General features: G+C 39.9%; 1 long non-coding RNA gene across 1 annotated transcript in view; it reads left to right on the top strand.

Moving 5' to 3' along the window:
* The first annotated feature begins 325 nt into the window (after positions 1-325).
* LOC146588078 (uncharacterized) overlaps positions 326-14,845 on the top strand; it is a 41,400-nt gene continuing 26,880 nt past the window's right edge. Inside the window, exon 1 of the long non-coding RNA XR_014897495.1 lies at positions 326-449. This is a non-coding gene — a long non-coding RNA (uncharacterized LOC146588078). The remainder of the gene's footprint in view (positions 450-14,845) is intronic.

Genomic DNA, 14,845 nt, shown 5'->3' with positions numbered 1-14,845 from the left:
CCTATAATGAAGTCCAGGGAAGATGTTTGTAGAGGAATATTTGGTACAAATGCTTTCTTGTGAAAACTCCTGTCAATGTTGCATTGCTCAGCCAGTGAGTCAGGGTCTCTTGTTGTGAGATGCAACATAGAAAACATCTCTCAGTATCTACTCAAAATGGAAAATCAACTTCAAATTCATAGATGAATTTTGTTAGTATACATCATAAATAGATGTTCACTGAGTTGTGTTCTATAAAATGTCCTTATACATGTAAAGTAAAAGCATGTAGTGCCACTTGGCTTGACTTTATATGYGTTGTTTTTATTTTGGGATCTGCAGGTGCCATTTTTTGGTCCTCTCTTTGATGGAGCAATAGTGACTGCAAAGCTGCTGCCAAGCCTTGTGTGTGCCACGTGCATCAATGCCAGCAGAGCTGTGAAGTCCCTCATCCCTCTCTACCAGAGCTTGTATCCTTTCTTCCTACTGATGTAATGCACTACTTAGGTAGGATTCTTCATTTCAAACATTTTTCTGTTAGAGGTAAGTGTTGATGAGTATCCTTCCAATTTGATTTTATTGAAAAATGTCAAAGCTTTCTTCCTATCAAGCTCAATGTTTTTAGAATCATTTGTACCCAGCTGTAATCCAGGGCCTTAAAAATAAGGTCATAACATCAGAAGAATGATCTCAGCAGCAGTTTCAGACAATCTTTTCATGGTAGATTTGGACTTAACATTTATTCTTTGAACTGAGAGTGGTGATAATCTTCAATTTCCTTTCATGCTAATAAAATAGTTACCTGTGGTATATATTAGACTAATACACAGAGCTAATTCTACTCCCAGTTTCTTACTGAATGAAGTAGTCCCACTGACTTTACTGGGACTCATTACGTTAGTAAGACGGATGGGAATTGGCTTACAATTTGAATGTTTCAATTCAAATTTTGTTCCAGCCATGTCTGTATTTAAGCATTTTCAGAATGTATTTTCTAACAGTTGCTGGATGATAACTCGATGGTATGCTTCTCTAATACAAAACATGCAGTGTTGACTTCTATTCTTAAGTGATATGCAGACTAAGCATAAAATCACGTGTTACTTGACATTCTGGGCTTCTTTTCTCCTAATGCCATAATTATGCTAGAAACATTTTATAGCATGTTTTGTTGTTCACATCTCTCTAGTCTCAGGACCAATACTGACTGCAATTTACTTTACTTTCTTTGAGTGCTTTTCATATGAGGATTTTTCTAATCATACGAGTTTGAGAAAGAGTTTGGAAATGGAATGTTTTGGTCTTTAAAAGAACATAGGTTAATCAGCTTGAGACACATTTTTAATACGTATAATATCTTCCAAATACTGCTGTTTTTTGAAAAAAAAAAACTGTTTTATCTAATATATTTGACAAATATCCTCAGAAATTAAGAGTAGCCTTGTAGTTAAATGAATTAACATTTTAACTTCATTCGTTCCTCATTTTAAAACAAAGTTAGGTCAGTGGTTGTTGCATAAAGAGTTGAATGCAAAATTATGGCAGTACCTAACAGCTGTTTAAAACATGCTGATTTTTCACTTTTGTTTAAGGAGCGAAATCTAGCTAGTTACTAAAATTCTTTTCTGTGCATCTTTGACTATCTAAGCTGATTGATTCATCTACATACAGCAATAAAATTACAGTGTGGTAAAATTAACATTAGTAGTAGTGCTTACAAGACGGGAGAGATCCTGTTGCCCCTACCACCTAACTGCCAGTAGGAGTCCTCTGATTTTCACTTCCTATTCATTTTACGACTTTCACATTTTGTGAGCGAACAATTTTCACCAGCCTGCTGTGCTCCTGCTTTCCTGTTCGGTCTGTCTCTAAGTCCTCATTATCCCCAGTGAAACAAGTGCAGCACAARCATGATAGCGTATACTAGTTTTTAGCATACTCTTGAGTCTAGCTGATACAGTATCTGTCCCTAGATTCACATTTTGCTTTTTTGGGTGTACTTTTGCAGCAGAGATTTCTGTAGTGAATCAACTACTACTTCTCTGTATGATAAATGAAAAGTGAAAGTAAATTGGAAGACTTCTAAAACTTAATGTGGTGGGAAGATCCCATCAGGATGGACACTGGCTGAGAAGGCTATACRTAACTTTTATGATAGATAACTGAACAATTGTTATAGTGAAGATACAAAGACATACTAAAATTTTTCATGAGCCAGAAACTTCAATTTAAATTTATGGATGTATATATATTGAAATGGATTGCAGTTCAGCAGTTACTGTGAGAGGAGGGTTGAGATGTAGCCAGACAGTGGGGTGACATCAAACCAGACACGTTTGGTGTATGTATGAGTAAGTCGGGAATGCTTCTCTAATTTCCATGTGTGATGTGTGGGATTTTATAACGAATGGGTAATGTATTCTTGTTGCAAATTCTGAGTTTCAGAAGGAAGTGTTTGAACATGTCCCGGATAGCAGTGCTGGTGTGTAGCTCTTCCCATAGTATGCAAGCTCAGTGAATGACTTTGCTCTCTGGTGTTCACTGCACTAACTGCAATTAAGAAAACAGGAGAAAAGCAGACCCAGCAATTCTGGAGTAATGAAAGCAAGTTTTAACAACTTCATGGAGCTGGAGAGGAAAATAGTAAGCAAAAGTGATGAATTAACTGCATACTAGTGTGAGGCATTCTGAGAGACAGGATTGTGATGCAGGGAGGATCTGAAAAGGCATGAAATGAGAATAGCCTGTTCACAATTCCTCAATTAGCTTCTAAAATACAATAGTGAACAGCAGTATATTAGGGAAAAGGTATTCTATAAAGCTTTAAACCAGCTTAATATAGCTACTTTAATTAGGATTGCCACAGGTAAATGCACACAGCTGATTTTGTGGAAGTGGACTCTTAAATTATAAATAACTTAGAATTTTATAAAAAGTCATTTTATTTCTTAGGACATTATAGCATTTTATTTATCAATTTGCAGATGATAAAATTTTGAAGTGTTCTGTACTCATGGGGAAAGGAAGAGGATGCAAAAGAGCAATGGGCTTTAGTGGCTGTAACTGATGGACAAAGAGTCAGCTTTAAGAATTATGAATATATTAAAATAAGGTGAATAACTCAAATGTCAGTGGAAAGCAGAAATAAAAAGCAGTAATCCTTTAGAAGTAAACAATGATATTTTGCGACACGTGAGACGTAACCTTGCAGTTTGGATGAATGCAGAAGAGTTTGTGGTAGCACGTTAAGGCAAAGCTGAGGAGTGAACTTCAAGTTTTGTTTGCAGAACAAGCCATTTTAAAAATCAGCATTCGTGATGAGAGTAAATAGTTTAAAACTTTCTTGATTCACATATGATTAGAAATTGGTAATTAGTAATTGCACAAAGTAATTCAAAGAACAGTAGTGAAGATGGCTCTGTCACTGCTTAGGTTATATTTTAAATACTGCATTTGGCTGTGAATAGTTCAATAGTAATAAAATATTGACCGATGTGAGGGAAATGAAGGGAGAGTTATAAAAGAAGTGGGAGACTTGAGGGAYTGGTTTATCAAATGATGATGGAACTTTAAAACAAAATGTTCCTGCTCCACCTTCCCTTTCTGCCACTGTTAAGTTGATGGTGTAAAATATTTATCAGGCCAGTATTCTGCCCGCAGTGGATTGTGCACAGCCAAATTCTCATTTGAACTTGTGCATTTAAGGATGGGAAGTGAATAAATGTTTGTGGTGCCTGAAGGGAAGTGATCTACATCCACTAGGTAGTGGGCTGTTGAGTTCTGGCAGCCTCATGCAAATGATGACAGCTGAAGTCACTTGTTGGAAAGTCTGTAAACTCTGGTTACAGCTGCACTTGTCAGTAGCTTTAAGGGAAGTGTAATCAGCCACAAGATTAATTTGCATCTCAATTAGGAAAGAGTCAGGAGGAAGCAGTAGGGTCTGTTGCTGGAAGGTTGTGGAAGAAATCTCATCAGGCACAAAAGCCTCCCAACTCCCAGTACTCCAGCTGAGTGGAGGACAATATCAGAGCTGTAGTTACCATGGGGACAGGAAGCCTGCGGAGCCGCAGAAGAATCTGTGGTTTGCACTGTAATCATTTGGTCATGATGACACAAATTCCACTGTTGTACCCAAATACATTTCTCTGCTGGAAATTTCTTTGAAAATGGAAAAGGTAACTATGGCAGACCATGTAAGATTTTTTTTAATCTCCTTTTTGTGTTGATGTAACTATTTCCATTTTAAGGCATTCATGAGAACAAGAAAAAAATGCATTAAAAAGTAACTAATTTAAACTTTACTCTAAAGCCATTCTGGCTACAAGTTTCTTTGTACAAGTCAAATGGCGTACGATGGCATTGTACCGCAGCAAACACAGTGTGGTTAGGCATAGTCGAGTTAAAGCTCAGTGTTCTCTGCAAGTGTTGCAATGTTTGCGTGTTAGTGGATGATCATACATTAGTATATGTTTAAGATAATCATTTTTTTCAGAAGTACTTTCATTCTTGGTGCACTGAAGTATTGAGACTAAGCAGCTGCAGACCATACTAAATGGTGCTCTCGCAAAAATTAAGTAACTGTTGAGCGCTGGGAATGTATTTCAGGAGGAAGGTTCACTGTTCTGCTTTTTCAGGCAATAATTTTCATTTTAAATATGTATGTATATTTTACTGTAATCATAAACAAAGTGCGTTAAAATTATGTAAAAACAGAAGAATAACATTARAACTTACTAAAATTGTTGTATAGAAGTGTAAGTACTCATACAAGCTTTGGAGAGTATTAAAGCCACCCATTTATTTGCTGAGAAAAGGAAGGAACAGCTAGTCTGTCAGACTGAAATTACTATCTGTGTTGAAACTAGAGTTCCTTTTAACTGAGCCTTGTTAAAGCAGGGGTTGCTTGTTGTTGATATTGTCTTTAAGAGTAATGCAAATGTATAAGCAGAATGCCCTAGGAGTTAAGAGCAGGGATGAAAAACAGTGTATTTGTAAGGTTTTGGTAAAATTAGACACAAAGAAGGAAGATATGGCAATATGAACTGTAYGTAAAATATGTGATGCAACGTAAAATCCATCCAGATTTGAATGAGTAAATAAATCTTTCTCCTTCTATGAACAGTTTTTGCTTTCAAAATATCTTGGTGAGTTTATAGCTCCCTAAATACAGTTTTCTGACAAATTTAAATTGAGTTACTTAGTGACAATACTATTATTTCCTTTTGGTTTTTTTGAAAACGTACCTGGAGGTGGGAAGAAAGTTCTTTATTGTATGCAGTCTGCTTGAGAAGATCTAAATCTCTTCATATTCTACATTGTCACTGCTGTTTGGATAGACTAGCTACATAGGTACACTGTCTCAGGAAGGTTTTGATTTTTCAGTGTGCAGACGGAGGTGCTGCTTGTGTACTTGCTTTTGTGTCCTTCAGGATGAGGCTCACGTAGACAAATTGACATCATCGCTTCGGGTCAAGAAGATGACAAGTTGGTGGAGCAGTGTTGAGAGTAGTTGCAATGTTAAGTCACACTTCATAACTTTTTTAAAAATCATTATTAACATGGCTTCACATTGTACTTCTGGGCAGTAGATAACTCCTCAGCTCATCCCTTTGCTATCCTTCCAACCATTTTCTTCACGTAGTCAGCTAACACCAGTGACCAAGGAGTAGGGCTAGCCCAGTAAGTGAAATGGCTTTTGTGTTTGCTGGCCTGGTGGATTTTACTCTTGAAGTTCTGGATTCCCATTCTTTCATTTCATACTTAAAAGAACTGAAACAACCTCAGAGCTGTTAGCAGTTAGCGAGCCCATGGAGGACAGATGAGGTGTCAGAAGAAAGACAAAAGGAGTGGCTGTGCTGAGGAAGAGTAAGGGGGAGAACAGAAAGGCTTGTCAATTTACAGACCGGTCAGTGTAACATAAATAGCCAGAGATATACTGAATCAGTTCCTCAAGCTGTCTGTGGAAAACTAGTCTGTGGTAACAACCAGTGTGATTGGACAAGATCAAATCATGTCATACCAGTTTCTTTTTTCTTGGCAGTAATATAACAGGACCAGTGGACAAGAAGGAAGCTGCAAGTATTTAGGTGCAACGCTAAAGTCCTGCCATCTAAATGGTATTTTCTGAAGGGAGCTGACAGGGTGTGGCAAAGATAGAAATAAAACTGGCTGGACAAACTCAGCTGGAGGGTAGTTATCAACTGTTCGTAATCAGAATGGAAGGTTCTGCTAAACAAGAGTCTATTCTAGTTCCAGTAACATTAAATATTTCAGAAAATGATTAGGATGATAATATACTGTTAAAATGGCATCTTTTTGCTTTCTTCCAGCTTATTTTCAATTTCTTGTGTATTAGAAAAGGGGGGGGGGGGTTGAATATTTGAAGGTTTTAGAGTCTCTGTTGCCTTAGGCTGCCTTGTGTGTAGTCATGCACATCTTTGAGAGCTGGTCTTGTCTATAAAGATAAATATTAAAAGTGAACAAGACTTAAATATAAGTATTAATATAAGACTTTTTTTGTATAGATCCAATTTATAGCTGCTGTTTAAGCTGACAGTTTTTAAGCTCAAATGCTAGTAAACCTCCAAATATGCAAGTGTAACTAAGTCTGCAGATATTGTAGAATTGGTAAGGTTGGAAGGGACCTCTGGAGATCATCTAGTCCAACCCTGAAGCAAGTGGCCCATACGGGGATCAAACCCGCGAGCTTGGCATTATTAACACTACGCTCTAACCAACTGAGCTAAACCTAACCCCCAAATGAATAGAACTCATGAAGTCAGTATCACAGATAATCACAGAATCATTAAGGTTGGAAGGGACCTCTGGAGATCATCTAGTCCAACCTCCCGTCGGGCACCTCGGTCCGTATCTTATTGCTGGTCTCCAAAAAGATTGTTGGATCTGGGGAAAGCAATATCTTAGCAGAGATACTCTTAACATGCACGGGGAAATGCAATTTTGATTACTGTGAACCCAGCTTCAGTCTGTCTGAACAGAATACTGTCCTTGCTCTTTAAAGTTGTTTTGATTTAGAACTTCATAAATTGGGCTCAAGTCTTATTTAAGAAATTTCATTACTTAAAAATCTCATAAATTTTATAATGCAAGTTATTTCGGAGTTATTTGTGGTATTCTATTGCATCCTTCCCCCTAGATTGTGAATAGCAATTGCACTTTTAGTCCTACTCTTCATCTCACTAATTGAAAAGAAAATACATTATGAAAATGCATACACTTGACATAATAGCTGAGCACTGGATGTCATCATTTCTCTGGTTAAGATTTGCAGTCCTGTGGGCCAGGAGAAAAACACAGCACTTATTTTAGAGAAGTAATTTGGTGCATAGCTCTTAAGGGCTTATGTGCTGTAATGAATAGTGTGTACCTGCTTAGCTATACCAAACAATTATCTGGTCAGGATGAATTCAAAAGGCCATCTAAATGCATAACAAAAAATATATTCTTAACTTTAATTATATTGCATCCAGATACTAGCATATTTATCATATATGAATATATTATGTCTGGAATCAAGAAGATTAAGCAAAAAACATGAACTTTTGAATTTGCAGTGTAGCTCCTTTTGTCAATATAAGCCAATTTATGATTAACTTAATGGAGTGATTGATTTGCTCGTTTGTTTTATCAGAGACTTTAAGTAAGAAAAATATTTTCTATGTTTGATTTAATTTTGTGAGTGACTGGCGTACATATTTGGTAGATGCACGTAACATCACATGGCTGAAAACACTTTCTGTGTACCTTTAATGTGTGCTTTGCTGAGCTTGCATCAAGAATGCTGTTTTGATTATGATAGTGTGTGAGATCGTACTACGAAAATAAAATAGAAAGCTTATTACTTTTTTTTAAAGAGGAGTTTGTAATTTCTTCTGCTTTGTTTTGTCCAAGGAGGTTGTGCCTTCAAGCTGCATAGATCCTGTTAGAAATCAGTATGAAACTCTAGTGAGTGTGTCCCAGCAGCTGTGACAATTGATAGGATGTGGCATCTGACAGCTTTCTGCTGAAACCATCAGGGCTGACTCGAAGGAGTAGCTGTAGCCCATCCCTGTTGTTTTGTCTACAGAAAGCAGCAGATTTAACTTGCCATCCTTAGCTTTTCTGTCAGTTGTAACCAGCCGTCAGAAGACAGGTCTGAGTTTCAAACAGAAGTATTTGGTCCAGTCACACCAATTTCTGAAGGATCCTGATAAATGCCCCAGTAGCTGTGATAGGTGTGTAAAGAAGCACTGACTTTCATTTTGAAGCGCGGTTCCCCTGCTGCAGCAGATCGATAGTGGAGCTGGCTGTCTCTGCTGCTTACCGTCCGTTCGCACAGCGAGAACCTTCTCCGGGCGGCAATCGATAGCTCTAATCTGTTCCAGCCTGTAATAAGTTGTGCGAGGCAGAGCTTTTAGGTGGCATTACATGGGATTGCGGAGGCAGCTCTTCAACTCGTRTTCATAGTGCTCTTCATAGACTTGCAGGGCGATCTGCTGCGTTCCCTTTCTGAATATAGAAAGGTCTATACAAGACTTGCACAAATTTAGATGTTTCTGAATGACGTACAGGTGCAATGCCTTTTAAATTCCTGTATTTTTGTGTGTGCAGCTGTAGATATCCATCACTGTTCCTATTCCCGTGTAATATGCCTCAGATATACCTTGCTCTTAACTGCTCACGATCTTTGTCAACTTGCAAACTTTGCGGCTGCCTGTCTTCCTTTCTGTATCACACATAAACGGCATTTATCAGGCAAGAGCCAGGTGTTTTAAGTGAACTTCCATTTTATTCATCCGCAGAATTTGTGTAACAACAAAAAGTCATACCTTCCCTGGTCGCCTGCTTCATATCCCTCATCCCTGCGATTGGAGATGGCCCACCATCCGTGTAAGAAGAATAACTGCGTTAATTCCTTGCTGCTGCTGCTTTTAAATTCTAGCTTCCTTTCTGTTGTTCTCAGTGAGTCCGTTTCCACCCCCCTCAGATCATTGCAGACACTGTGCTTGGTATTTCTAAGTAAATATTGTTATTTTTTGTAATAAAAGACCTCTTGCACCTCCAAAAATACTATTAATTCAGCAACGCTCAAGTCTTCTCACCTTTTAGGATGTCTTTATATGATTTCGTGCTAAGAATGCAATTGTGTTTTCTGTTGTAACATGGAGCATTGTTGTTGTTCTCCACAGCTGGAAGCTGTAAAGATCATTAAGAGTTGTTGGTAAAGTCCCAAGCTAATTCTATAAGAGTTTGAAATAGCTCTGTCTTCTGCTCTTCTCAAGGATGACCTGTATTTGTGCATGGTGCTCTTCAGTAAAAGTGAACAAAACCCAACAGCTTTCAAAGTTTTTATTTGTTAGATAATGTAAAACGAGTTCTAAAAAAAACCCCTTGTGTTTAAGTGACATCCTGAATTAAATAGTTTTTAAAATGAAATGTGATTTCACTGTGTGGTATAAGTCAGAGCTAGAAGAGAAGTCATCTTTGCGTTCGTTTAATGATTACATGTACAATAATTCAAAACAAGCTTTCTAAAGTACACTGCCGTGTGCTTTTAACTCCCACCAAAGGCTGGAAAGTCATGATCTTCCTGGCAGTAGTATAGTCTATATTATTAAAAAAGCAGATCAGAATTTGTAGTTGCGACCTTGAAGTTTAATTCTCTGCCACAGCAAAGCTGCTGCTTTGTGTGAAACTGTTTCTTTGCTTCTATTTCTTCATCAATAATATTTCATTTGTACACAAACAGTTTTGCAGGAACCTGGGGAGTTTTAATTGATGCTTTAAACTCTTATGTCCTGGACTTTGAATCAAAGTGAGTTGCGCAAAAGTGCTAATATACTGCTGCTTGTAACCTTTGGAAGGCTGTGGGAATGTTTATTCAGTTTAAAGCTGTCAGAGTTACAGCATAGCTCTACTGAATTTTGCTTGTGAATACATAGAGATTTCTCTGAAATTTTATGAAGAGCATTATGAGTAAGAGTCGAAGAGGAAAATAAGATTGAGTATTTTGTACTGACTGGCTATAATATCTAATAAGTTTTAATATAGTCCCTAATACTAGGGTGCTGAAAGCAGTCTGGAACGGCGCATGTTCCCGCACGAACTCGCCACCCCTCTCTCGTGCTTCAGCTGCAAAAAAGGGGAGGAATCTTAATTTACTGTTTGGGCAGGTTTAAGATATGTTTTTACCATGTTGGAGCTGATCTGTGATTAGCTGTAGAAATACGACGTAGCGCTGCCGAATTTGGGTCAGCTGAAGGGATGAGGACCTGCAGGGYGCACGTTCCTCGCTCGAAGCTGCGCTCGGGCTGCTCGCTGCAGACCTCTGCAGCGAGCGATCCTGCTCGCTTCGATGGGACCATTCGTGGAATAGCTTTGCCAGTTCGGTCAAGCTGACCACCGTCAAAGCGCCTCTATTATTCTCTATAAAAATAAAACAATTAAAGTGCGGGTTTTGTTGGTGCAATTTTGCCCTACCCCCAAGGGCCTTCGGGAAGCCGCTAACGGAGCTCTGGTTTTAATTTAAGTTACAATAACGAAGTCGGAAAGTTGCGTGGTACGGTTTTATTTACGATTAAGCTGGTGAGCTTAGCTGGCGTGGCGAGCCTGACGCCGCGCTCCCCTTCCCTTCCCTTCCCTTCCCTTCGGAGAAGCTGCGCCTAGGGGCCGGCCACCTAGCGCTTGCTCCTCCACGTTCTCCGTCGCGAGGCCGCCTCCGGCTCCTGCGGGACGAGGGCGACTCTTCAAAGTTACGGCAGAAGCCAAAATTGCTGTATTTGTGTTAACGCTGACCAGCTCATTCTGAGTTACTGTGGATTTTTTTCGGTCGTATCCCTGACAAAGGTTTCTGTATTCCTAACACATTTTAAATAAGTTTTGATGTTTTTTTTTTCCTACTGTTCAGCTCCTGTTAACTTCAAAGGGCTTTTTGCAGCTAAAAGCTGCACTGGATCATTTAAAAACTTGCTTCCAAATGCTAGTTTACACTTTGGGTTTCCTGGGATGATTTTTGTTTGTTTTTTGTCGCAAATGTAGCGCGCACGTTTCACGTGAACGGCTTTTTAAACTTAACGGAGGCGGCGCAATCCTCACACAGACAAGGCAGCTGTTGCCTCCGGCCCGCGCTTCACCTGCCCGGGCATCGTCGTTTCGGCCCGCTGGCTGCAGCGCCCGGCAGCGTGGAGGGGGCCGCGTGCGTCCATCCGTGCGTCCGTCCGTCCATCCATCCGGCTGGCGGCGGCAGCCCGCGCCACGGCGCTGCCTCTGCCAGCTGTTCCTGCTGCTCCCGACAACGTCCGCCGGGTTGGCGGCGCTGGGTTCCTGCGCTCGCCGCGGCCGGGAGACGGCCTTTCCGCTGGGGATACCCACGTGGCGGCCTGTCAGCCGCGGCCCCCGAGAAAGCGACGGGCCCTCGCATGGCATATGGTGTCTGGATTCATACAAGATGCAAAACTATTCTGCCGCTAATGCACAATGACTCATCGCATTGCTAATTTTTCGAACAAAAGCTCACTTCCACACCCACACTTTTAACCCCTCAGGCTAAAAAGCCTCTTCTTTACTTTCAAAGCCTTGGCAGTGTGAGGAGGTGGCTTCTGGATCAGTGGATGAAACCCTAGATTTATTTAAAGGATGTGCAAGTTCTCCTTCTTCTTTAAAGTTAAAATAAAACAAGAGTTTTCAAATCCATTTTCCTGATCTAATTGGGAATAAAAAAAAAAATACGATTTATTCATAGTCAGATGTTAGAGTTATTTATTTTTTCGTAGTTACATGTTAGAAAAGCAGTCAGAAGTCAACCTGAGTAACGAAAAATCTTTAGTTTTTTTCATTTCAAAAAGAATCAGTGATACAACTAGCGGGTCTACAGTCAACTGTCCGTTCGAGTATATTATCTTGCTGTTTAGTGTAAGATGCTTGTAGTATCTGGCTGTCTCCCCTCCATACCAGCTCTGCAGGGGTAAAAAAAAATAATGCACTTTCCAACTAGAGGGAGCTGCTGGCATCACTGATGCTGATTCTTAACCCTCCAGTCTAGTTCCTTTGTGCAGAATATAGTGGTCTACATTTTAGTAAAATGCAGTGGAACTACTCGGAGTAATTCAGATTAAAAGGATGCATCTAAATGTTTACAGTGCAATAACTGAAGTAAAGTGCAAAATCGGAAGTGCCTGAAGCACGTAGTGTTTGCATGGCACATGAGCTACTCTGCATTGAATATAAAATTATATAGCTTTGGGAAAGCCTCTTTAGTGGGGAGATTGAAAAGGTCGGGCTTCTTTCCTGCTGCAGAAAGCCCGAAAGCATAGCGGGAGTACAAGCGGTGCTGAATAGATGGGGGAAGCGGGCGAGGAAGTTCCACGTTCGCTCGGCTGTGCCGRAGGAACAAAGGGGCCTGGGCCGAAGTACAAAGGCGGCTGGAGGGGAACGGGCAGGAGCCCGCGGCTGCTGGGGGGGGCTTGCACCAGGGCGATGCTCGGGGAGAATAAAAAAAACATTTTTAAAGAGATAAAAAAGTTGTGGTTTAAATCAGTCTTTTGGAGGGAAATAGGCAGAGCTTCTGAGGAGCAGGTGATACCATATTGACCTGCTGGGGCATCTTCAGTCTGTCCGGAAAGATGCGTGAGCTCCTACCTCTTCCCGAGGCACAGATGCGACGCTTGGAAAGACCGCGATTTTCATCCCCTATGGCAGTTCCTGTGGTCCTAAAACTGCCYGCTCCCATCTCCGCGTGTCGTAAGGCGCAAAGATACAGACCAGCCAGATGTGCAGAACGGGTATGGTCATGTGCACGTGCCCAATTATGTAGGCAATTGCATTAATGCATGTATTAATACAAGGGTACAATCCCTGATATATTTTGTAGCAGCTTTTCAAACTTTTTTTTTAAGAAAATCAGACTGAAGTATGTGGACTGTATGTGCTGCAATGACTTCATTCAGAAGTTAAATTATTTTCTAAATCACAGGAGGCACTTTTAGATTTTGAGTTTTCTTAATCACTTTGTTTCTAGTAAAAATTAACTTTGGAATTCCCTGTTGACTGTGCTTTTGAGGAGGAGGCCACATCACCTCCTGATGTCCCTTCCAACCTGGCTGAATCTGAATGTAATGCTGAGAGGTACATAATTTTTATGGCTCTTACATAAAAGCTTTTTTAATGGATATTGCTGTAACCTTACGTTATCCTTTAAAGAAGAAAGGTTTTTGTTTTACGTACATTGGAAAAGTTTTGAAGCTTTTATTACTAGATGCTTTTTTACTAGGTTGGGTTAATAAGCTTGGAAACAGCAATAGTGAGGAATGGGAGAAAGACACCTTTTCGTAGTAGTTTTATTGGCTAGTAATTTGTATTTTTTCATCAGTGTCAGACTTTTACCTGTATTATGCAGTAAGTTTAGTTGTCAGAGTTCTAGTGTATGTAAAAGAGTAGATGGCTTTTAATAATCAAGTAAGAATCTAGCGTTTTCTGTGAAAACCTCTCTCAGCTTCCATGGTGTTTTTAATGTTTTCTGTAAATTGAGATGGTAAAGCAATGTGTTTTAGAAACCGAAACTTTGGCTAAACAGCTCGGTCTGGCAGTTGAGATCTACCCGTTTAGGGTTATCGATGAGCATTCACCTCAGTAGCTGAGCAGGTGATCTTACAAAATCTTCCTATTCTGCAGCGTGTTGATTCCCTAAATTAAAATAGGCAGTCTGCTGCCCACCTCTCAGCCGGGCAAAGTCATAGCGTTCAATAGCAGCTGTTCCACTGGGAAATCTTTGTATCATCTGTGTAACGAGCAAACTTGGAGTTAGCTCTTTTTTTTCTTTCGTTGCTGCAATGTCTTGATACCAAAAGTACAGCATTGTGAAAGTGAAGTAATTAAAATACAGAATATGTTCTTAAGCTACCACGTATTTTTCTTGTTCGTAGAAGGTCTTAGCTTACTTTGTGGCATGCTTGTGACTCCAGTTAGCTTCCTTGTACCACAGGTTTATTTGCGGAGCGCGTGAGCAGCGTGTCCAGCAGGCCAGCGCCTGCAGGACGATAGATGCGTGGGRAAGACGGTAGCGGTGTAGAACTGTATCTGCCACTTAGAGGAGAGCRTGCTGAAGCTGCTGTTCTGGCACTTCACATATGACAGGTGAACTTGCCCCCTCGCTATTAATTTCTGTCTCCGCCTAACACCTTCCTCTTCCCGCTGCCGAGACTTATTACAGCTCGGAAGTGCGAGCTTCTGAAAACACCGCTTCCCGTAGGTGCTTGCAGGGGGAGAAAAGGAAAAGGCTCTGATTAGTGTTATGTTCTTAATTTTTAAGTAAAAGGACATGCTACTGTGACTGATCCATGGCARTTTGTCCTACCTTCTTCTCTTGCTTGCTTCAGCTGATTTAAGGCTCGTTGCCGGGACTGCTTTTCTAAGTGAGGAAATGTTAACCCCTTGCTCCGATGAGATGTATGTCTGATACACTGCTAAGTGAGAACCTAGTCAAAGGCTTCACTAGTCGATTTTACTGCATTTTAATGAATTAAATAATTTCTTATTCCAAGTGAGAACTCTCTTCTGAACCATGTGGAAATAAAACAGGCTCTAGAAATACAAGATTAAGGGCTTTTTACAGTTATCTATATAACAGTCTAATTAGAACAACTGAAAAAAAACCCAGATTTTTAATAACCTTTAATAGCCCAATTTTCTAGAGAGTAGTATTTGCTAATTGTACTGGTTTTAAACAGCATCTGTGCCTGACATTTTACATCTCCATTTTACTGTTAAGATTTAGAAAGAAAGAAAGAAGAAAAAGCCCTTGGTGTTTTTATTTTCAGTAATATGTTTAATGTATGTCAGAAGATTCTTATTCTCTTCATTTCTGTAGCTA

The sequence above is a fragment of the Rhea americana genome, unplaced genomic scaffold, assembly GCF_003343005.1.
Source record: "Rhea americana isolate MKP2758 unplaced genomic scaffold, rheAme1 scaffold_542, whole genome shotgun sequence".
Classification (NCBI taxonomy): domain Eukaryota; kingdom Metazoa; phylum Chordata; class Aves; order Rheiformes; family Rheidae; genus Rhea; species Rhea americana.
This window is presented reverse-complemented; position numbering and strand designations above follow the sequence as displayed.